At 35.9% G+C, this 21,616-nt stretch overlaps 1 protein-coding gene across 3 annotated transcripts in view; it reads left to right on the top strand.

Annotated features, from left to right (window-relative positions):
• The first annotated feature begins 3,918 nt into the window (after nucleotides 1–3,918).
• The window catches only part of CDKL5 (cyclin dependent kinase like 5), a 138,955-nt gene continuing 121,257 nt past the window's right edge, over nucleotides 3,919–21,616 (top strand). The window contains exon 1 of one of the 3 annotated variants that reach the window (XM_058535521.1): nucleotides 3,919–3,963. The gene's annotated coding sequence lies outside the window, so the exon portion shown is untranslated. The remainder of the gene's footprint in view (nucleotides 3,964–21,616) is intronic. The other 2 variants (XM_058535522.1, XM_058535523.1) reach the window with 2 other exon arrangements.

The raw sequence follows: 21,616 nt of genomic DNA on the forward strand, positions 1-21,616 counted from the left end.
GATGAGTTAAAACTAAAAGATATTGGAAGCGGTGAGGTAAATTAGGGGAGGAGTAGCCTTGGGAATTGAAAGGAGACTGCTGCTGAGGAGCAATTTGGCTGGGCTGGATAAGCCTTGACAGCCAGCTGGGTGTCAGGACAGAGGCAGCTGCCTCAGAAGAAGTTGAGGCTTTGAACTGGGGTGTTCGGAGAGCATGGTGCTGCCTTCTGAAGCATTGTGGGCAGAAGGTGGAGATGCCACATGGTATGGGATGTGGGATATGGGGGAAGCTCATTTCTTCTAAAAATAAGGATAACTTCTTCCCCCGAATGATACAAGCTCATTGTAAGAAATTCAGACACTCAAGGGAAAGTGAAGAAGAAAGCAAAATCACCTCAAATCCCACATTCCAGAGAGAAGCAATACATTTTTCTGTTTAAATATTTATGACTATCTATTTGTGTATTTAAACTCAGTTTTGTATACATGGAATTATACAATTCTAAAAACAAAATTCTTTAGGCAAATTGATCTTGAACACTTGTCAATGTTTCATACATGAAAGAGTGTACTCAGGTCAGTTGTGTTTGGAAATTGATGGGTTTTATATTTGGGAAATAGTGTTTATATAAGCAGCTAATTGGTAAAGATTGCAATTTCATTTCACATGGTCGACTCTGGGGCAAAACAGTCTGAGATGCCTGGTGTGCCAACATTAGTCTGGGGAGAAGAATCCTAAATATATTTAAGACAAAAAAGATGAAACATTGTGACTTTTATTGGAATAACAATGTTATTCTTGTGTCTTATAAGAACCAATAATATCAGGCATAAACGGTCTCATATATAGGTCAATACCAAGTTCCAAAATTCTCCTTTTAAATAGGCAACTAGCTACTAGTGAATTTTCTAAGCAGCAAGCAAAGATACAGAATACAGTTTGCTCATTTCTTAGTTTTGTGAAGGAATTTTTTTTCATTGACAGAATATACCATGTTCTATAGCATGATTTTTTACTTAAGATATTATAGCCATTTTTCTCTATCAGTAAATATAGTTAAATAATTTTAATAGCGATGTGATTTTTCATTTATATTACATGACATCATTTACTTTATCGATCCTACCTTGACTAATATTGGGTTGTTCTTTGTTGATTATTGTGAACAGCACTGCAGTATACAACCTTTGCAGTATCCATCTTTGCCCATTTGTCTGATGGTCTCCTTAGCATAAATCTCTGGAAATAGGATGGATTTTTGAATCAAATGGTACTCATACATTTAAAATGTTGATGCCTTTTGCCAGATTACCCTCCAGATACCCTTCAGAAACCTTTATATTCCTACCTCCTGTGAATGTGAGTTCACATTTTTCCATACCTATGAGAAGACACTAGATATTTATCAGTTACTTTAATTATTACCAGCCTGGTAGGTTAAAAATGATTTCTCTTTTTAAAAAATTTGATTACTAGTGAGATTGAACAGCTTTTCATAGGTTTATTAGATATTTGTATTTCATGAAAGGCCTGTTTATATCTGTTCTTTTCCTGTTTTCTCTTTGGGTGCTTATATTATACTGATTTGTAAGATGCTAACTACAATTCTGGGACCAATTCCACTTCTGGTCACCAACTGGGATTTTGCACCCAATTCCACTGTGTGTGTCTGTTGGGGGAGGGGCCTGGGGGGCGTTTCCACACCACCAAGCAATTCTCGGACACCAGCTGGGTATCCTACAATTCAACTCAATTCTGACACTATCTACCTGGAGATAGTATCAGATCCCACAGGTTAAGGGCTCAGTCCTACAAGACTGCCCCCTCCCCCTTCAGATGCCAATCACAAGTCTAGGTGCTCACTGGTGCTTCTGACCAACCAGCTATAGATTGGAGGTTCCAATGACCCCCTCCTTGGGTTCGATTAATTTGCTAGAGCGGCTCACAGAACTCAGGGAAACATTTTACTTGCTAGATTACTGGTTTATTATAAAAGGATATAACTAAGGAACAGCCAGACAGGAAGAGATGCATAGGGCAAGGTATGGGGAAAAGCTTCGGAGCTTCTGTGACCTCTTCAGGCGTGCCATTCTCGCTGAATCTCCAGGTGTTCACCACCCAGAAGCTCTCCAAAGCCTCTCCTTTTGGGTTTTTATGGAGGCTTCATTACATAGGCATGACTGATTGAATCATTGGCCATTAGTGATTGAACTCAATCTCCAGCCCTTCTCCCCTCCCCGGAGGTGGGGTTGGGGTGGGACTGAAAGTTCCAGCCCTCTAATCAGATGGTTGGCTCCACTGGCAACCTGTCCCCATCCTTAGGTTACGAAAGGGCTTTCCAAAAGTCACCTTATTGACATAACCTTTGTTGTTCTCATTATTTAGGAAATTCCAAGGGTTTTAGGAGCTCTGTGCCAGAAACTGAAACAAAGACCAAATATATATTTCTTATTATATATCACAATATCACACTAACATGTTAACCTTTGTCTCAGGATATTCAACCTTGTCTCGTTTTTATTATTTTGTAAATCAAGAGGTGTACATACTCGCCCATTGACTTAAACACTTAATAAGGTATACAAGACCTCAGTGAACAGCTCAGTGAATTGTCACAAAACCAACATTCATGTAACTTGACCCAAGTGAAGACATAAAACATTGCAAACCCTCAAAAGTTAGTGGTGTATCAAGGGCTGGGAGTGAGGGGTGTGGTCTGTCCCAGGTTCAGACAATAACAGAGTGCATTTTCTATAGAGAATTTAAAATCAATACAATTATTGACTAAAAGTTGGTCTGCTTTTTATTATCATCATGCGTTGACCATTTAAAAAATGTATGTGTGTGTATGTAGTATCTGCTCTGTGGCTGACTAGGTCTCTCTCTTTTTGATGACTAGAAGTTCTAAATTTTAATATAGTCCAGTTTATCTGTCCTTTTTTTATGGTTAGTGCTTGTTGTATCCACAAAGAGATATTCTTCTACATTATCTTTTAGAAGCTTTATTGTTTTGACTTTTACATTGAGATCTGTAATCCATCTGAAATTAATGTTTATGTATGGTGTGAGTTAGAGGTCAAGTCTAATTTTGTTTTCTCTTATGCGTATCCAAATGACTTAGCATTGTTTATTGCAGAGACCAGACGTTCCTCGCTGGTCTGCAGGGCCAACTTTGTTGTACAACAAGCATCTATTTCATGTATGATCTATTTCTATGCTTTCCATTCTTTCCCCTCATCTAGTTGTCTAATATACTGTCTTAATGACTGCTTTGTAGTAAGTCCTGATTTCTGGAGAGAGTCTTTTTGTTCTTCTTCAAGGGTGTCTTGTTTTCCTTGGTTGTTTGCATTTCTGTATACATTTTTGAATCAGCCTGTAAATTTCCATAAAAAACTTGTTAGGATTGATTAGGATTGCATTGGGTCTCTAGATCAATTTGGATAGAATTGACATCTTTACGATGTTAAATCTCGAGAACATTGACTATCCCTTCACTTGTTAGGTCTCCTTTAATTTTTTAAAATACTGTTTTCTATGTAGAGGTTTTCCACCTTTCTTTTTGTTTATTTCTAGGAATGTGATATTTTTTGATCGTATTGGAAATATTAAAAAACTCATTTTCTAACTTTATTGCTGGTATATAGAAATACAATTGATTTTTGGTTATTAACTTTTGTACCCCTCAGCTTTGATAAACTCATTTTTTCTGATAGTTTATTTGTTGATTATTTTGGATTTTCTATATGTACAGTTGGTGAATAATGTTAGTTTTTTTCCCTTCATTACCAGTTGTCATATTTTTGTCCAGCTTTCTACTTGTTTGCAGTGGAAAGCTTTGCCTGAATTAACCAGTCAGCATTATTGGAAGCAGAGATTCTTCCTAAGTGGAAAATTAAAACTGCATCTCATTCTAATTTCTGAATTATCTTTGGATTTAAACCCAAATCTCTGGGTTCCTCAACAGCCATGAGGCCAAGTGAAAGGTAATAGTATCTTTTGAGACATCATAAAGATTCTTAAAGGCTGTATAAACAAATCTTATGAAATCTTTTATTTGAAATATTTAAAATTTAATTTTGATGGTGAGAACTCAGTGTGTATCCCAAGGACTTATATATGAAAGTTTATCAGTAGTTTAAATAATTCTTCAAAGTAGTGGAGTCATGAGAAAAGCCACAGGGCACCTCTGATGTACTAATTTTTTTTAAGCATCATTCTTAGACGTCTCCTACCGGAGGTAGCCCAAGGAGCGCTCCACCTTGCAGAGAGCATTGGCTTGCTCGGGTAATGCTGTGTGGTGCCAGTAGAGATGAACTGCAGGAAGAACTCTCGAAACTGCGTGGGGAGAGAAGTGGCATGTGAGTGTCAGTGTGGGCAAGTGTCAGGTAGCGTTTCACAGAGGAAAATTCCAAGTCGACTAGTAAGTTGGTGGGTTGTAGCTGAGGGATCAGAGTCTTGTCGAAGCTTGTCCTCTGGCAATGTCATGCATGCTCCTGTGAGCTGGAGGAGTCTGTGGGCTGCTGTCGTCAAGGGAGTCTACAGACGCTGAGCAGTCTCAGGAAGATGATTGCAACTTAAAACAGGCAACCTGTGCAGGGTCATCTCCGTTGGGGAGTCTGTGCTAGCCTGGTCGTGGTATTTCAACAGTAACATAATGGAGCTGTAGAGATGGACCGGCAAAAGGCCATTATAATGAGCAGGGCTGTATTGACTATTTGGGGAATTATGAGAGTGGGCAAACGAAAGCTGCAACTGTAATTAGTATTGTGGAATGAAAATCATTTTTCTCCTCCCCACCCTTTTGTTTTTCACAGCACTTTACACATGATAGGTATTTAATGTTGTATGTTTGCGAATCATTAAGACTTGGAAAACTTTTAGAAACTATTGCAAGTGATAACTCAAATGTGCTTGTTTAAAAAAATTTAATATCTAACCAGTCCAGCAAGTTAAATAACTTTATTATTCCTCTAGATTAAAATTTTTAAAAGATCAAGTTTAGAGGAAAATTGTATTCTAATTTTGGAGCATGATATATTTACATTCAATTTGCAGTTTTCTAGTTAAAAAAATATAGCTGTGATTATAAACAGCAAGTGGATGGGATGTGAGACTGATTTAAGTTAAAAAAAATTTGTGACCTTAATTAATTCAGAATGTTCTGTATTCTTTTCAAATATACTGACATTGTAAGAAAAATTTATCTTCATAGTAAATGTTTTAGGATTCTATAGGAAGCCACATAGAGTAAAATGCTACTTATTTCTTTTTCCAGTGGTGTTTTACTGAATCATTTTATTAGTTGTATGTGCCTGTCTTGAGTTGGGAATTTATGCAGAGGGCTAAAGACATTCTTTTCACCCAAAATATAAACTCTATTATACCATTTGTGGGTAGGGATCCAATGGTGGGCCTTTAGTAAGGACAACTGCTAGCTTTTACAATTATACGTGTTTTATAGAATAGCACTATCTTGTAAAATAGTCTGTTTCTCAGAGTTTTTCTAGATGGAATAATTTTAAACACTGTTTAGGAATCTTCCTTTCAGATAAATTATGAGGTGAATCTTTTTGTAAAACAAGGGTTCCTTTCAGATAAATTATGAGGTGAATCTTTTTGTAAAACAAGGGTTCATTTATTAGCACAAATATTTCCTAATCTTCTCCTCTCCTTCCATATATATTCTAGCTAATTATAGGGCTGGGTTTTCATATATACTAAATTTTCTCAGTCACAAATAGTGCTTTAGAGGTTAGTACCTGAATCTGGTCTTTAATTATGGTTCTTGCTCATGGCAGAATGTCTTTTCAATTGTGAGTTGTTTTTATGCCCTTGAATATAGCAGGCTAACTATAGGCTATCTTAATGTCACAGTCATGAAAGAAATAGTTGATAATTCATAAAAGCTGTATGAAAATGTATATTAGACCGTTAAGATTAAGTTCCAAATAGATCCTGGGAAATCTTTAGAAAAGGTGACTTAAAAAAAAAATCATTGAATCAGACCTACTAGTGTCTGTTTCAGGACTTGAGTGCTTAGTATATATTCATTTCTTTTTGGGGAGAAGATGTTTCTAATGATTACTTCGTAAGTTTTACATTTTTATTTATTTTTTATTTATTTATTTTTTATTTATTTTTTTATTGATGTTTTAATGGTTTCTAACATTGTGAAATTTTGGGTTGTACATTTTTGTTTGTCCATCACCCCATATATGACTCCCTTCACCCCTTGTGCCCACCCCCCACCCCCACTGCCCGGGTAACCACAGTCCAGTTTTCTCTGTCCATGTGTTGGTTTATATTCCACATATGAGTGAGATCATACAGTGTTTGTCTTTCTCTTTCTGGCTTATTTCACTTAACATAATACGCTCCAGGCCCATCCATGTTGTTGCAAATGGGACGATTTTGTCTCTTTTTATGGCTGAGTAGTATTCCATTGTATATATATACCACATTTTCTTAATCCAGTCGTCAGTCGAGGGACACTTAGGTTGCGTCCACTTCTTGGCTATGGTGAATAATGCTGCAATGAACATAGGGGTGCATAAGCCTCTTTGGATTGTTGATTTCAGGTGCGTTGGTAGATTCCCAGTAGTGGGATGGCTGGATCATAGGGCATCTCTATTTTTAATTCTTTGAGGAATCTCCATACCGTTTTCCATAGAGGCTGCACCAATTTGCATTCCCACCAGCTGTGTATGAGGGTTCCTGTTTCTCCACATCCTCTCCAACATTTGTTGTTTTTTGTCTTGGTGATTATAGCCATTCTAACGGGTGTGAGGTGGTATCTTAGCGTTGTTTTGATTTGCATTTCCCTGATGATTAGTGATGTTGAGCATCTTTTCATGTGCCTATTGGCCATCTGTATATCTTCCTTGGAGAAGTGTCTGTTCATTTCCTCTGCCCATTTTCTGATCGGGTTGTTTGTTTTTTTGTTGTTCAATTGTGTGAGTTCTTTATATATTATGGAGATCAACCCCTTGTCAGATGTATGTTTTGCAAATATTCTCTCCCAGCTGGTTGGTTGGTTGTTCATCTTGATTCTGGTTTCATTTGTCTTATAAAAGCTCTTTAATCTGATAAAGTCCCACTTGTTTATTTTCTCTTTAGTTTCCCTAGTCTGGGTAGGCATGTCATCCGAAAAGATTCCTTTAAAACCAATGTCAAATAGTGTGTTGCCTATATTTTCTTCTATGAGTTTTATAGTTTCAGGTCTCACCTTCAGGTCTTTGATCCATTTTGAGTTAATTTTTGTGAATGGCGATAGCACATGGTCCACTTTCATTCTTTTGCATGTGGCTGTCCAGTTTTCCCAACACCATTTATTGAAGAGACTTTCCTTTCTCCATTGCATGTTCTTAGCACCTTTCTCGAAAATTAGCTGTCCGTATATGTGTGGTTTTATTTCTGGGCTTTCAATTCTGTTCCATTGATCTGTGTGTCTGTTTTTGTACCAGTACCATGCTGTTTTGATTACTATTGCTTTGTAGTATGTTTTGAAGTCAGGAATTGTGATGCCTCCTGCTTTGTTCTTTTTCTTTAGGATTTCTTTAGCTATTCGGGGTCTTTTGTTGCCCCATATAAATTTTAGTATTCTTTTTTCTATTTCTGTGAAGAACGTCATGGGGATTCTGATTGGGATTGCATTGAATCTGTAGATTGCTTTAGGTAATATAGACATTTTAACTATGTTTATTCCTCCAATCCACGTGCATGGGATATCTTTCCATTTCTTTATGTCATCGTGGATTTCCCTCAATAATGTCTTGTAGTTCTCATTGTATAGGTCCTTCACCTCCTTGGTAAGATTTATTCCTAGGTATTTTATTCTTTTTGATGCAGTTGTAAATGGTATTATCTTTTTGAGCTCTCTTTCTGTTAGTTCATTATTAGCATATAGAAATGCAACTGATTTTTGTAGATTGATTTTGTACCCTGCAACTTTGCTGTAGTTGTTGATTGTTTCTAACAGTTTTCCAACAGATTCTTTAGGGTTTTCTATATATACAATCATGTCATCTGCAAATAGTGAGAGTTTCACTTCTTCATTACCTATTTGGATTCCTTTTATTCCTTTTTCTTGCCTAATTGCTCTGGCCAAAACCTCCAGTACTATGTTGAACAGGAGTGGTGAGAGTGGGCAGCCCTGCCTCGTTCCTGTTCTCAGAGGAATGGCTTTCAGTCTTTCCCCGTTGAGTATGATGTTAGCTGTGGGTTTGTCATATATGGCCTTTATTATGTTGAGGTACTTTCCTTCTAGTCCCATTTTATTGAGAGTTTTTATCATAAATGGATGTTGTATCTTGTCAAATGCCTTCTCTGCGTCTATTGAGACGATCATGTGGTTTTTATTCTTTGTTTTGTTGATGTGATGTATCACGTTGATTGATTTGCGGATGTTGAACCATCCCTGCGTCTCTGGTATAAATCCCACTTGATCATGGTGTATGATCTTTTTAATATATTGTTGTATTCGGTTTGCCAATATTTTGTTGAGGATTTTTGCATCAATGTTCATCAGCGATATTGGCCTGTAATTTTCTTTCTTTGTATTGTCTTTGTCTGGTTTTGGTATCAGGGTGATGTTGGCCTCATAGAATGATTCAGGAAGTGTTCCATCTTCCTCTATTTTTTGGAATAGTTTGAGGAGGATGGGTATTAAATCTTCTTTGAATGTTTGGTAAAATTCACTGGAGAAGCCATCTGGTCCTGGACTTTTATTTTTTGGGAGGTTTTTGATTACTATTTCAATCTCTTTACTTGTGATTGGTCTATTCAGATTCTCCATTTCTTCTTGGTTCAATTTTGGGAGGTTGTATGAGTCTAAGAATTTATCCATTTCTTCTAGATTGTCCAATTTGTTGGCATATAATTTCTCATAGTATTCTCTTATAATCCTCTGTATTTCCATGGTATCCGTTGTAATTTCTCCTCTTTCATTTCTAATTTTATTTACTTGAGCCTTTTCTCTTTTTTTCTTAGTAAGCCTGGCTAAGGGTTTGTCTATTTTGTTTATCTTCTCGAAGAACCAACTCTTTGTTTCATTAATCCTTTCTACTGTTTTTTTGGTCTCAATATCATTTATTTCTGCTCTGATTTTTATTATTTCTCTCCTTCTGCTGGCTTTGGGCTTTGTTTGTTCTTCTTTTTCTAGTTCTGTTAGGTGTAATTTAAGGTTGCCTATTAGGGCTTTTTCTTGTTTGTTAAGGTGGGCTTGTATCGCTATGAGTTTCCCTCTCAGGACCGCTTTTGCTGCATCCCATATGGTTTGATATGGCATGTTATCATTTTCGTTTGTTTCCAGATAGTTTTTGATTTCTCCTTTAATTTCATCAATGATCCATTGGTTGTTCAGTAGCATGTTGTTTAATCTCCACATTTTTGTCACTTTCCCAGTTTTTTTTTCCTGGTTCATTTCCAGTTTCATAGCCTTATACATTTTTATTTTTTTTATTTTTCTTTTTTAAATTTTTTTGCTGAGGAAAATTTGCCCTGAGCTAACATCTTTGCCAATCTTCCTCTGTTTTTATGTGGATCGCTGCCACAGCATGGCTTGATGAGTGGTGTAGGTCTGTGCCTGGGAACCGAACCTGGGCCGCCGAAGCAGAGCACGCCGAACTTAACCACTAGGCCATGGGGCTGGCCCTATGTTTTTATAATTTTAAAGTTAGAATTCATGGGCTCATTTCAGAGAAGACTTCTTAAAAATTACTAATTTTTAATACATTTGTCTCCTCTCTTAGCAAGTCCCCAAATGACAAATTGGTTAAAACAACACTTAAAAAACTGAAATATTAACAAATTACTCTATTAAAACAACTTAGAATAAATAACTGTTATAATTTGGATTACTTAATATGTATTTTTTATGTGCTATATATAGGGAGATAAAGATAAATGTAACAGAGCAGTCTTTGTCTGGAATCATTTGATAGGAAAGAAAGCAGCAAACATTTCTCCCATATAGAAGTCAGTGGATAAAGTGAACCTGGTTACCTCAGGAAAAATTCAACTTAGTAGTGATAGGGAAGTGCCTTTCAGTAATTAAACCCATTCGTTAATACTGCTGGATTACAGATTAATTGCTGAATTTTGAGTATTTTAGTCAGGATTCAGTCTGAGAAATAGAACCACTGTGAGTGTTATAAGGGATAAGGGATTTATTATAGTAATCAGAGTGTACACAATTGTGAGAGGAGCTGGGTATGTGAAAATCAGGAAGGGGAAGGATCAGAAAAACAATCACTAATAGATCCTTCTGAAGCACTGGTACAAGTGGATAAGTCAGAGCTTACTGGGAAAATTTTAAGAAGCCAAGTGTGCACAGCCATCAAAGTGGGAATGTAAAGAGGATGACTGTGGAGAGGTGTGTGGGAGGCTGTTGCCTCTGTAGCTACTGCCTCCGTGGATCCACAGCTCACAGCCAAGTATTTGTTGATAGGTCTTGGACCACTGGTGGTCAGGTGAGGAAGAAGAGCTGGACACAGAGGGGACGAGAGGAGAGTGAGGACAAACTGAACCCTGCCAGGCATCTCTGCATTTGTCCTCACCTTGTCTAACCATGACGATCTTCCAAGAGTTTGCCCATCTCTAACTTGGTGTACCATGCAGGAAAGGGAATTCTGGGAAACACAGTTCCCAGGTGGGCCAAATTCACAATAGAATGATCCAATACATTGAGCTTCCCATTTTGGGTATCTCTTTTGGCCTCATCTCATCATGAGGTGGTGGGAATACTTTGAGCCTCAAGATTTCTGTTTCTCTGTGGTATTTACTGAGGAAATGTTCATTTGCTATCGTCACTCTAGAATTTAAAATGCTGTACTTTGGATAACTTTTCTTCTTTTTCTTATTAATACCATGGCCTTTTCCTAATGTATTTTACTATATAATTTCTCTATATCTTATATACTGATTTTTCTCATTGTTATTAAAGTTTTACAAACCCAGTAAATGAATTCCAGATCAGAAAATATCATTCAAATTTTGGAGAGGAAAACAGGTACAAAATTCAAATATGAATAACTATAGTCTTTGGTGGATTTGGGGTTAAAAATAACCAAGTGTGCCATAGGACTTTGTGCTGACTTTCTGAAATGTTAATACCCCACTCTAGTAATGGTGAATGAAAGGAGATGACTTTTTGCAAGAGATTTTAATTTGAGGACTTCTAGGCTCTTTGAAATACAGAGCCTCAAAATTTTGTCAGCTAGATTGATGCATTCAGCCAGCAAAATTAAGTGGTCTGCTATTCTCCGACTCCCACTATATTCTTTGTGCTCCAGGTCTGCCTTCTGTCTTTTGCAGTACACATGTAACATACATACCTGCTAGTTCTTGATTTTTTTTTTTTTTTCCAATGGGTGATCTGACAGGGTAGGGGAGTAAGGGTGTGGTAAAAGATAGAAAGTGCTGAAAATAATTTTCATTTATCTCTTTCCTGCAGTCCATAATGGGGGGGGGGGATTCATTTGTCTCCTTGCGCTTTAATTTTCCTTTTTTTCTTCTCTAGGGTTGGAGAATCTCTTCTAATTTCTTTTAAGAACATTCACTGATAATGACAAGTGTTCTGGAGAGTTAGATGTACCTCTTAGATGTAGTCTTAGAATATTTAGTATATTCTAAGTTGGCTTCCAGTATCTGTTCACTTTTAGTATAGTAATTGAATTTTTTGGTTGGCGCTTGCCGTCCAGGTAAAAACTACATTTCCCAGTCTCCTTTGCAGCCAGGTGTGGGTACAGGATTTGGTCTTGGCCAACAGGACATGAATGGAAACGTTGGGTACATCTTCTGTGTTGTGCCCTAAAAGGAAAGGAGTTTTGCCCTCCCTTTACCCCACTTTTTCCTCTTTGTGGCTGGGATGCAGGCAAAATGGTGAGGGCTGAAGCAGATATCTTGGACTGTGAGGTGGAAAGCACTGAACACTTACTCAGACTTTTACATGAGGGAGAAATAAACTTCTCTTTTATTTAAGCCACTATTATTTTGGGTCTCTCTGTTAGAGGAACCAAATTGATTATCTAATACATATATTACTATATTAATGGGGTATACTTCATATTATAATTAGGCAGTGTCTTAAGGAATAGAAACTTGCTTAACAAAACATAAGTAAATGAGATTTTATTGTAAGAACCTGCGATATCTCTGACTCAATTGCAGGAAATAATCAGGCAGTTGCTTTTCTTGCCTACTGTCTCAGGATTGTTTCTCTCCAAGTCATTTTCAAATTTCTCACTCATTCACTTGCAGATAGTATGTTATGGCTGCCTCAAAATAGCAGCCTAAGCCCCTGAGTTTACAGGACCTTCTAATCAGCTTTCTGTAGCCTGTTACTGTCTTCGTCTCTGAGTTTGAATTCCCATCTCCTAGAAAGGAGAATATCATAGGTCCAGCTTTGGCCAGGGATTTTTCTCTAGTTCAGTAAGCTATGGCCAAGGGGCAGTGTTGCATGATGTGTACGACTGGCTTCGGGGACTATGGATGGAGTCTTTTTTGTTTTTTTTTTTTTAAAGAAAGGAGTGTGGCTGGGGGGAAAGGATTAGTATCTTGTGTAGACAAAAACTTAAGACAATTGAGGTTTTTTGAAATGTGTTCATACTTTCCCCTTATGGTTCAAGTGGTTCCTTAATTTTAGTAACATTTGGAAAGGTAAAAGTTTTGAAATATTGCAAGAGTCCTCTTAGTGTAGGCTAGGTCATAAGTCCTAAAATAAAATGCTAACATTGCTCATGAGAATGTACAAGAATATCGTGTAAACCTATGAATCATAATATATACCATGTAGTTTGAAAAATGCAATTTCTGTTATTTGACAAGACGGGAAAGATGATGATACAAATTGAAAGATAAGGAGTTGGTTTCTTTTTATATTATTTATCATTAGATAATATGATATAGCTTCTATTTGGTACCTTAATCTAGAAGAATTTGGATAAAGTTGGCAATGAAGTATCCTTCCATACTAAATTTGTTTTCTGAATTTTGGAACATTTCTTGGGGTTTGTCCCTGTGGATGAAGAACACATATTGGCTGGGATTAGGAATGTTTATTAGGAGGTATAGATAATATTCATTTTATAGGTTATTAGAAAATTTTCTTTAAATGCAGATCAAAACTGAATATGACAGATGCTTCTATGCTTTCATGAAAAAAGGAAAACTAAAACTAACAGAGCACTTATTTTGTGTGCCACATTGTGCACACAATTAAAGACTCTTTAATAGAATATGTGAGGTAGGTAATTACTGTGAATTATATCCTTTTAAAACAAAAACTCTTGAGGCAGCCAGGACCCCTTGCTTAGTCACTGTGAAAGGTGCCTGACGTTATTTGATGTTGTTGTCTCAAAGAAGAAAGTAGAATAAGATGCTATACAAAAGGTAATGGCTTCAGGCAAAAGTTTTGTGGTTTTTATTTTTTCTTCCTATCCCTCTCCCCACCTCAGAGTTAACACCATTTGCTTTTGGTATCTTTCATTAGTGGTCCAGAAAAATCCAAGTTAGAAGTGAGACGTGTGAAACTAATCCTTTTACTTCTGATTGACCATAAAGATGCTCTGTTTAGAACAAAATTTAAATTTCACTTCTTGCCTAACTTAGTCTCTGACATCTAATTTTATTTAAGTTTAAGAACTGTAGTATTTTTAAAGATCTGAGGAGAGGGGATGGTGTATGAAAAGTAGGCCATCAAAGGCCTACCTTCATTGATTCTAATGAAATAAAATCTCTACAGATTAAAATGATCATTTTTGTTCCCTTGATAACATCAGTCTAGATTTTGTCCATTTTTATAAGCATTTCTGGCAGTGATTATTCACCGCATAGTCTAGTTTGGTAACAGAAAAATTCTAAGGGTATGGTGTATGTTAATTATTCCTCTAAAAACTATCCCATTTCTGTCTCTACTGCCACTACCTTAATTAAGGTCCATATTATCTCTCACCAGGCCTTTTGCAGTAATATCATAATTGTTTTGTTTGTCTCCAAGTTTCTACCTCTTTCAAACCGTGCACCCCATCCCCTACACCAATACTTTCTGATTTACAAGTTTAGTGGTGTCACTAAACTTAGAAACCTTCAATAATTTCTAATGCCTAAGGATTAAACTGTACACACTATAGTATTACAATCAAGGCCCTTTTACAGCATCTTAATTAAATTGTTGAAGTGACTTGCCCAATGTCACAGAATTAGTAGCAGAAGAAAGTAAAGGTGGAAGTGTGTTTTGCTGAACAGAAGAAATACAAAACTGTGAAAGTGGAATCCCTGCTCCTAGGGACCTTACTTAGTGAAAAGGCAATTCAGGCAGATAGGCAATTCATGGCTTAGGTGTTGACTAGTCCAAAGTTAGTATTCAAATGAACATAAGATGGTACCTGAAGTTTGGAGAAGCTGTTGACCAAACTTCTCTAAAGAAGTTGGATAACAAGTATCTTATATATTGAAACACAGTTTTCCCATACTGTGGTGTTTTTATATATTTTAAACCTTGTAATTTTTAAATAGAATTTTAAGAAAATGCCATTTGGAAAAATAGCATCTCTACTTTTTTCCTGTCAAGTGTTGTATACATCATTTGTAATACGTTTGAGCCTTTTAATGTTTAGTATTAATACAAATGAGAATGGATGGTGGTACTTTAACATTCCAAACTTGATCTGTTGCTTTTCTTGGAAAGGACAATGTAAACAACTACTTTAATGTTTATGGTTATTCCTATTTTCTAATATCTGAATTTAAAATATATGTTATGTAGAGTTATGTTTATTCATATAACAGATTTTAGATTTTGTTCCTGCAATATATTATTAAAAGAAGCAACATTACTATTTCTTAGTAACTTGTGTAACTCAAGACTAGAAAACTTATATTCATCAAAGTTGGAAATCAGAGTTAAGCACTGATACGTGAATAAAGGATGGGTCTCTTGAGTATTTTCTCTGCAGTTGATCCCTTATTACCTATCTCTTGCTTGTGCTCATCCAAATTTTCTTATTTCTTTGGTTCAATTTTTAAGTATCTTGGGACTCTGTTAGGTGCATATATGTTTATAATTTTTATATCTTCCTGATGGATTGATCCTTTTATCACAATAAAATATCCCTCCATCTTTAGTAATTTATTATTAAGTACTGATTACTGATTATTGATTACTGATATTGATTATTATCTTAGTTTTTACCTAGTAGTTTTTGTCTTAGTATCTATTTAGTCTGATTGTAATATAGCCATACCAGCTCTCATATGCATGGTATATATTTATCCTTTTTACTCTCAACATGTTTGTATCTTTGAATCTAAAATATGTCTCCTGTAGACAGCATATAGTAGGATCTTGTTTATTTATCCAGTCTGACAATCTTTACCTTTTGATTGGATTGTTTAGTCTATTCACATTTAACATTGTTATTGATGTGGCTGGATTTCATCTATTATTTTGTTTTCTATGTTTCATGTCTTTTTTCTCTTTTTTTTTGTTGCTTTCTTTTATATTAAGGGAATATTTTCTAGTGTAGCATTTTAATTCCTTTAATGATTTTTTTTCACTATTTTGAGTTATTTTCTTAGTGACTGCTCTAGTGTTTACTATATACATACTTATAAGAATCTACTTCAGACTAATGCTAACTTAATTCCAGTGAGATATAGCAACATTCCTCCTATATAGTTCTATTCTCTCTTCCCCCATTTTGTGTTATTGTTATACATGTTATGTCTATATATGTTAAAACCCAACAATATGTTGTTATAATTATTACTTTATATAATTTTATCTGTTAAAGAAGCTGAGAGGATAAAGGAAAGCAATTGTTTATTTGTAGTTTGTTATATTAACCTTCTTATTTATCATTTATAGTTCTTTTCATTACTTCCTGTGGATTTGAGTTACCATCTGGTGTCGTTTCCTTACTCCAATGTAGCTTTGCTCCCACCCACCTCCTTTGTGCTTTTTTTTTTTAATGTGGATTCACATTACTGTCTAGTGTCACTTGTTTTCAGCATGAAAAACTTCCTTTAATATTTCTTGTTAGGTGGGTCTTCTAGCAATAAATTCTCTCAAATTTTTATTTATCTGGATATGTCTTTATTTTGCCTTCATTTTTTAAACATAGTCTTGCTGGATATGTGATTCTTGGTTGACAGTTGTTTCTTTCAGCACTTTGAATGTGTCATCCTGCTGCCTTCTGGCCTCTATTGTTTCTAATCAGAAGTCAGCTATTAATCTTATTGAGGATCTCTTGTATATGACAAGTTGTTTTTCTCATGCTGCTTTCAAGATTTTCTCTTTGTCTTTCCACATTTTGACTATGGGGTATCTGGGTGTGAATCTCTTTGAATTCATCCTAAATTCATCCTACTTGGAGTTTGTTGAGCTTCTTAGGTGTGTAGATTAATGTTTTCATCAAATTTGGGGAGTTTTCAGACATCATTTCTTCAAGATTTTTTCTGTTTTTTTCCTCTCTCTCTCCTACTTTTGTTATTCGCATTATGTATATGTTGGTCTGTGTATTAGTCTGAGTTCTCTAGGGAAACAGAACCAATAGGGGAGATAGATAGATAGATAGATGGATGGATAGATAGATAGATTGATTCTGATTGAGAGAGAGAAAGAGAAGGAGAGATATGGATAGATTTATTATAAGGAATTGGCTCTTGTGATTATGGAGGCTGAGAGGTCCAAAATTCTGCAGTCTGAAGGCCTGAGAATCAGGAGAGCCAATTGTGTAAGTTACAGTCCAAGTCTAAGGGAGGAGAAGAATGATATCCCAGTTTGAAGACCAGACCATCAAGCAGAGAGAGTGAATTATCTCTTGCTCAGACTTTTGTTCTATTCAGGCCTTCCATGGATTGGATGAGGCCCACCCACATTGAAGAGGGCATTCTGCTTTACTCAGTCTACAGATCTAAATGTTAATCTCATCCAGAAACACCCTCACAGACACACCCAGAATAATGTTTAACCAAATATCTGGGCACCTTGTGGCCCAGTCAAGTTGACATACAAAATTAACCATCACAGTGTGTTTATCAATGTCCCACATTTCTCTGAGGCTTTGCTTAGTTTTCTTCATTATTTTTTCTCTCTTTTCTTCAGATTGCATAATCTCTATCAATCTATCTTCAAGTTCACTGATTCTTCTGCCAACTGAAATTACTGTAGAGCCCCTCTAATGAGTTTTTAAAAAATAAACTTCGTAATTTAGAATAGTTTTTGGTTTACAGAAAAATTGCAGAGAGAGAGAAAGTTTTCATATACCCCACACCCCGTTTCCCCTATTATTAACTTTTTACATTAGTCTGGTACATTCATTACAATTAGTAAACCAATATTGATACTGATTATTGATTACTGATATTATCATTAAAGTCTATACTTTATTCAGATTGCCATAGTTTTTACCTAATGTCTTTTTTCTGTTCTAGGATCCTATCCAGGATACTATATTACATTTAGTTGTCATGTCTCCTTAGGCTCCTCTTGGCTGTTACAGATTCTCAGACTTTGTGATTTTGATGACCTTAACAGTTTTGAGTAGTACTCGTTAGGTATTTTATAGAATGTCCCTCAATTGGGACTTGTCTGATGTTTTTCTTGTGATTAGACTGATGTTATATGTTTTTGGGAGGAAGACTACAGAAGTGAAGTGCCATTTTCATCACCTCATATCAAGGGTATATACTGTCAACCTGACTTAATCACTGTTGATGTTAATCTTGATCACTTGGCTGAGGGAGTGTTGTCAGGTCTCTCCACTGTGAAGCTGTTCTTTCTTCCCTTTTCCATACTATCCTCTTTGGAAGGAAGTCACTTTATGCAGCCCACACTTAAGGAGTGGGGAGTTATACTCTACCTCCTTGAGGGTGGAGTATCTACATAAATTATTTGGAATTTTTCTGCATTGGAGATTTTTCCATTCTCCATTTATTTATTCAGTCATTTATTTATATTATTATGGACTCATGGATACTTATTTTATACTCTGGGTTATAATCCAAATACAATACTACTTAATTTTGTTGCTCAAATTGTTCCTTCTTTGGCCATTTGGAGCCCTTTCAGTTGCCTCATGTGCCACTTTGACATAACCTATCATTTTTTTTTTTTTGAACACTTTCTGACACTACAAGATGTTCATCTTTTACATTTCTTGCCTCAGTCCTAGAATCTGCCATTTCTTTAAAAGGTTCTGGTTCCTTTTATTGGGGAATGGTATTAGAAACCAGGATGTGGGTGCCAGGTGTATGCTAATGAATTTTTCATTTTGGTTATTGTACCTTTCTACTCCAGAATTTCCATATGGTTCCATTTCCAGTATTTTCAGCCAATCTTGCCTAGGATAGAGCTTCTGCTCTGTGAGTGAGGGCTGGATGGAGGCAGGGAGCTCCTGTCCTCTCAGCCATGCTTCCCCGCAATAGAGTTTCTGCAACATGGAGCTGTGGGCAAGGGATGAGAAATGCTGGCAACCTGCAGCTCCCAGGGAGAAACTTTTCACCCTAGACTGGGAGCTGGGGTGAGAGGATGCCTTGTCTTCTTGGCTACCCCCACCTGGAGTAGATCTGGGGGTGGTGTGGAGGAAGGAAGTGGGTTGTGGCTCAAATGCCACAGATATGTCATTCTTACCAAGATTCTAGTAGATTTTCTTGAATAAATGTTTCTGCATTTGCCATATGCTCTTAAGGCAATTTTGAAACACTGTAAATAGGTTTTTTTTTAAAATAATTTTTACCAGTTAGGATTGTTTTGCTGGGGAAGAAGGTCCGTGTGGAGCTTCTCACACCACCATTCTGGAAGTGCTTCTCCTGTTTGGTTTAATTTTGTTGGATAAAGTATCACGTACGGAAACAGTGTTAGGAAAAGGTATTTCATCTATTCTAAATAATATTCTTCATTGCTTCCATCATGTTTTCTCTATCCTTTGATAGTAATTAATTGATAGCACGTTTCTTTATAGTTTAGACTCTGTAATTCACTTCTCGCTGTATTTTATTTTTTGAAAATGAAGCCTCATTTTATTTTTCCTAGCTCAGGCAGAATACTTCGATTTGTAGTCCTGTAACTATACCTTTTGTGTGTGTCTCGTTTCTGTGGTTTCTTTCATGAAACTTTAGGACTCAAGGTAATGGAAGTGCATTTGCTTTTCCTCCAGATGAAATGCTTTACAAATATACCTCATCACTTCTGCCAGATGCTCTTCCATTTGTCAAATTTTGCTTTTGTCTTGGCCCAACAGAAAATGTTTCACTTTATACAGTTAGTTGAAGGCATCTTTACTTATATAACTATAAATTATCAGTAATATTGATAGTGCACTGCAATTTCAGAAGTGGTTCTGGATTTAGCATAGTTCTAAATTGTTTAGGCTGAGTGGAAAATTTTCCAATGATACTGTTCAATGTTAATAAAATAACATTGCTTTGCAAATACTTTAATTGTCATCAGAACTAAACACTAAAATATTGCTTGCCTTAAAAATGTTTTATTTACTTTAATAAAAATAGTTAAATATGCTAAAAATTAAAAATGCTAATGATATTTCACAAATCTATTATTCCTTTTGGGTCTTGACGTAAGAATGTCTTTAAGTGCAGGTTCATAATTGAGATGATAAATCCCACTTTCTATAGTGTTAGCCTTCTTATTTCCATCATCTGTTGTGTTAAATTAGCGTTATTTAATTACTAATAATAGTTGTTTTTTATTATGTGGCTACTATGCATCAGAGGCTTTATTTATATAACCTTGAATCCTCACCATTAGCCTGTAAGTAGTTAGTATCAGTCCCTCCTAGTAAATGAGAAAATAGGCTTAAAGAGGTTAAATAACTTGCTCTTGGTCACATAATTAGTGAGTTGACACCCAGATGTGTGTATTCTAAGAAGAATAGAAAGAGAGGTCTGGATAAAGGAAGAGTTGGTACCAACAGGCAGTGCACTGTGCCTGATTGTTCATCATCTTAATTGGTCTTGGGTTGTTGAAATAATGATTTTTCATCTTCTAAGGAGGACATATTATAGTTTAGAAACTAGAAGGAAATTCACTTTTGATTTTTAAAATTATTAGGATATGTTAGCCTGTGTTAACATAGAGAAGCCTATTTTTGATTAATCAAAATAGAAGATAATAGACAATATTTAAGTTTGGAATGTGTGTGGGTTTCTTTAAAATACTGAATCCTGTGTCAATGGTTAAGTAAACTGGGAGTTGTTTCAAGGAAAGTGATGATACCATACTCAGAAGCAGGCTCCGTGGTCAGCAGGAGGTTGTCTAGTTTTCCCACCTACTCTGTTGGGAATGGGGAGAGGGCCCTTCAGTCAAGCCAGAGCAGAGCTCCTCCTCAGAAGCTGATTAGGAGACCTGGATACAAGCTTTGTTTCCCCGTTTGTATAATGAATGGGTAGCGTTTACTCTAGCTTTCAGATTCTGTGATTCCCTGAACAGGAAGATAGTAGTTGGTATTTCTGGGGGCTTTACATCCTGTTTGCATGGAATTAAAAACACAAGTAATAAAGTTGGTTGGTACTATTAGAACTGTAAAGTAAAATGTACTGTAGATAACCCACATACAGATAGTAATTGACAGTAATATTGTTTACAAGTTCATTCTCTGTCAGTTACTTTTATAAATATGCATAGTCAATTCTTAATTAAGAATTGTTAGAATGGTTTATCCCAAGCCCATTTCTTTTCTTTGTTTATATCTTTTGGAAATGTGGAATGTTATTAAGTTTTCCCTCAGTTGATAGGCAGAAAAGAATTGAAATGCAGATTGATTTTTTTTTTAATTCTTCATAAAAAGATTTGATACAAAGGATAATAAAACTGACACCTCTCCCCCCCATAAAGCTTTGGAAGTACCTGAGTTTTGTTTACGTATTTTGTCCTAGAAATAAAAAAAAGTTTTTGAGTACCTATTTCATATGCATGGCCCAGACCTAGGATATAGTAGAGATATGGTGTCTAGTTTCTAGGAAATTATGATTTACCTAAGGGAAATAGATATTCAAACAATAAATGTTTAAATAAGTATATGATGAATGTCATGTAAGTGCTGAATGTAAGAATTTATAGGTTATTCTTTTAAATTCTTATCATGGGAATCTATTAATTAGTCTTAGGAAACTAAAGGAAAAAACCCAGAGTTTATAGAGAATAACTTCTAACTGGGCTGAACAGAGAGAAGGTTATAATCTACTTGATTTTTAAAATGATGGCTAACATTTCAGTTGGCAAAGACTGGGGCCAGGGGTGGAGAAATGATCTGAACAAAGGCACAGAAGTGAGAAAGGGAAAGGCATGTTCTAGGTGTTGATGAGTAAGTATAGTTGGTTTGGAGCCAAGGATTCTTATAGGAGAGAAGTGGGCCAAAGGTTATTGATAAATTCACAGGAAAGCAATCACCGAAGGTTATAGTTAATTTCAGATTAAGTAACATAACTGCCCCAAGCCTAAATTTTCCTCTCTGTAAGATTAGGCCGGGTGAGATGATCCCTAACCTACTTAATAGGTGTTCAGTAGGTATTTGTTGAATGAATAAATGAGTGAGCGAGTGAAAGAGATGTCTTGAGCTATTTTCCTTGATATCATGCCGTAGGAATTTGGACTTTTTTTTGGTAAGCAGTGGGACA

The sequence above is a fragment of the Diceros bicornis genome, chromosome X, assembly GCF_020826845.1.
Source record: "Diceros bicornis minor isolate mBicDic1 chromosome X, mDicBic1.mat.cur, whole genome shotgun sequence".
Lineage (NCBI taxonomy): Eukaryota > Metazoa > Chordata > Mammalia > Perissodactyla > Rhinocerotidae > Diceros > Diceros bicornis.